This window comes from Pteropus alecto, unplaced genomic scaffold, assembly GCF_000325575.1.
Source record: "Pteropus alecto unplaced genomic scaffold, ASM32557v1 scaffold309, whole genome shotgun sequence".
Lineage (NCBI taxonomy): Eukaryota > Metazoa > Chordata > Mammalia > Chiroptera > Pteropodidae > Pteropus > Pteropus alecto.
Window position 1 is genome coordinate 248,239 of NW_006442493.1, and position 3,616 is coordinate 251,854.

At 37.1% G+C, this 3,616-nt stretch overlaps 1 pseudogene; it reads left to right on the plus strand.

Annotated features, from left to right (window-relative positions):
- Window positions 1-3,077: 3,077 nt before the first annotated feature.
- On the plus strand, window positions 3,078-3,196 carry LOC112471402 (annotated as a pseudogene).
- The last annotated feature ends 420 nt before the right edge of the window (window positions 3,197-3,616 follow it).

The window sequence follows — 3,616 nt, forward strand, 5'->3', positions numbered from 1 at the left end:
TTTTTTCTTCCAGAGAGGTGCATTGTGAATTTCTCTGACCAGATTATGTCATTAAAAACTCAGCTGGGTTTAGTGATGGACAAAATAAAAAGAAATATTAAAGCATAAAGCATAATTTTCATCCTTATGACAATAAAACAGTCTGACAAATCTTATTTAACTTGTTAAAATGTCTTCCTGGGGCAGTTCACTACCTCATTTCTCCCTAGTACAGGATGCTTCTGACATAAAGCTGACAATAGGGCTGAATAAGAAATTTACTAAGATGCTCATTTATATAGAGTTAAAGATGCTTTAGTCCAGGGATGAAAAATATGAGCAAATAGAAGCCGTATCGAATTATGGATCAATGGGATAAATGAATAATCAACTTAAAGGAGCCTGATAGAGAAGAAGGGCAGTGGGGGAAAAACAGATAATGAGGAGTAGCTAAGAAAGAAAAAGCTTGAAGAAGATGATCAGAGAGCAAGGAAAAATCCTTTGCCCGTGAGGGGATACTACAGTTATTTTTCACTGGGCTCCTGGGGGCTTAGGTACTGGAAAGAAGCTGTTGATGGCACTGCTCTGGTGATCTTTTTACATTAATTTTCTCAATTCGATATCCTTCAAAAGCTATTTATTAAGCACCCTATGTGTATAGAGTGCTACATTAGACCCACGGCTTCCTGGTGGCATGGTTTATGGCAGAGAAAGTGATCGCGTTCGTTGTTCGCGTCCTCTCCCTTCTAGTTGGTTAGGAACAGCTACCTGGAGCTCTGTGTTGATGATTCTGATAGTATGTCTGGGCTCAACAGGAATGTCTGTCATACTTCCTACATAGAGATTTTGATGAGGATTAAATGAGATAATCTATCTAAAGAACTCAGCATAAGGCCTAAGACAAAGTGAATTGTGTGAATAAAATGTCCCTCAGTAGAAAGTATTGTAAAACTCTTATCAAACAAATATCAAGAATAAAGAAAACTGATTGGCTCATTAACTGAAAGGTCCAGAGGTTAGATATGCTTCAGTCAAAGTTTGAATCATAGTTTCATGACGTCATCAGTGGCTCTGTTTTGCTATAATTATCTCAGCTCTGCTCTCCTACCTGGGCAAGATTCTTCCCCAGACTGGCTCCCTTCACGGTAGGAAAATGGCTCCAGTAATTTCAGGACTCACATTCACACATCAAATGCTCAATCCAGCAGCCCATACCGGTGTGTGCTTCTCTAGAACAAATAGATGTTGGGGTTTTAACTACAAATATCTATTATATAAGCACTCAATAAAGGTACACTATTATACTTATGAATATTGTTAGCAAGATGGGTGACTGGTGGCCTCTATGCCACAGGTTTGCCAAATCTGTTTCCACCATTTAGGATTATCTGTGTTCAACATGTACTTTAATGAACAAGGCAAAATTAATTACAGAATAAATTAACTGATCAATGAGTTCTAATAGCAAGGCTGATTGTTTTGTATAAATCTAGCCTCGTCTAATACAACCTACCCAAAAGAACTGGTCAAAACCAGTTACACATCACTGGGTTTCTAGCCATGTGCCGGATATTGTTACAGGAAGACATTAGAATGTGTGCACCCTCTACCAATACTGATTCCACTATTTTCCTGACCATCATACTTGCTGATGGCTCATTTTATAGATCACTCTTCTTTCCTCTGGCCCTAAGGCTAGATGTGATTCACTCCTCATCTAGGGCCAGTAGAAAGCCTATAGGTAGTTGTAGCACCAATCCAAGCCTTCAATTATCTAGTTAGCATCCACTATGTACCAGGTATCCTATTCAGATACAGAAATACCCTGAGATACTCACCAGGTTGTCATAAATGCTATAATACAGATATGATCAAGGCCTTAAATGAGTACAGTAGAAGTAACTTTCTCTGCTTGGAGCAGTCAGAAAAGCTCCTTAGATAAGATTGGCTTTGCACTCAGTCTTTGGGTTCAGAAGTTGTGAATGGGCCAATAGCTACAGAAACATGATCCTATGATAAAATAACACATGTATTATTGAATTTGCCAAAGGAGACTTTTAAAAAACTTGAAATTCCTCAGTTCCATCAACTATGTGACATTCTACAAGCTAGATCCTTAAGTACAACCACATTTTAATTTAAAAAACATACAGAATACTATCAGTAATTCATATTTTAGTGTAATTTTTTCTATCAGATTGCTTCTCTCCTAATTCTTAATTGGTGTGCCTTGCTGTAAAAGATTGGGAATTAGATTTGAGCTCACGACTATAAGAGTTTTCTTTAACCTGTGATTACTGTACTGTGATTAAACTAGAATCATGCAAGAGTATGGTATGGGTTTCAGTGAGTTCTGTAGATTCTAAGATAGGAGATGTTGATTTTATAAATTTCTTAATTCCTTAATCAGCCTTCTCTCTTAGTTTATGGTGCAGATAATTGTTGAGTAAATGGTCACAGCCACGTTCTTAAAAGTGGGCAAAAAAATCAGAAGCGGCAAGATCACAGGGGATAGGAAATTACATCCACCTTTCTCCATTCATCTTTTAATGCTGCTGAAGGAAAAAGGTAATTCGGGTTTTTTTTTTTTTTTATAATTAAGAGGGAAGCAAAAAATTTACTCCTTCATGACTCGACTTCTCTTACAGACAAACATTAAGGATAATCTAGTTCTACTTTATCATTTTGGATGTGGAGAAACTAAGTTCCATGTTCCCTACCTCATCTAAAAGCAATGATCTTTCTACAATAATTGCCTCAATTCAATACACTCTGACAGATATTTTGCAAGCATCCTATATGTGGAGTGCTACACTAGAGCCAAGGCATTTAGGAAGCTTACAATTGAGTGCCTGTCTCTTTTTCTCTTTCTTCCCAGCATCTAACACAATCTCTTACACACAAAGATAAATGTGTTTTGAAGTGATGAATTCAGGTGTGAGGCATTTGCAAATGTGAGACATTTGCACAGCTAACGATATGGGAAGAGAAATTGTCAAACGAACCTACCCTTCTCCTTTACTTATTGCACCCTAATACAACTGTAAGTTCCACATCATCTCCTTTTGTCAACAAATATTATTTAGAGATGATTATTCATCTACAGCCATGTCACCCTGAATGCACCCCATCTCATCTGATCTCAGAAGCTAAGCAGGGTAGGGCCTGGTTAGTACTTGAGTGGGAGACCACCTCAGAATACCAGGTGCTGTAGGCGTTAAAAAAAATAGAGATAATTATTCAAAAGAAAAGAAAGCTGTGGGAAAAATTTTAAGAGCACAATGAAAGAGAGTTTGTGTCAAGATGTAATTTGTCATTCTGGGTAAGCATGGCAAAAGATGCATTTAAAGAGAGGTGAAGGAGAAGTTCTGTAACATACATCTTATATTTTCGGTATGCATTTCATGGTGTTAACATTTTATTTTGCTGGCTAGTTAACTCAAGTACTGTAAATGGTATAGTGTAGAGAAAAACAGAGAAAGCAAGATCAAAAGGATAAAGACATTAAAGATTTGCTATTTCAGTACATTCATTAGGATTCTCTCCAATATGCTATTCCAATCTCAATAGATGTCAATGAGGCTTTTATTATCATCAACATGAGTGGTCACAATGGCACTTTCAAATCCATTATCTC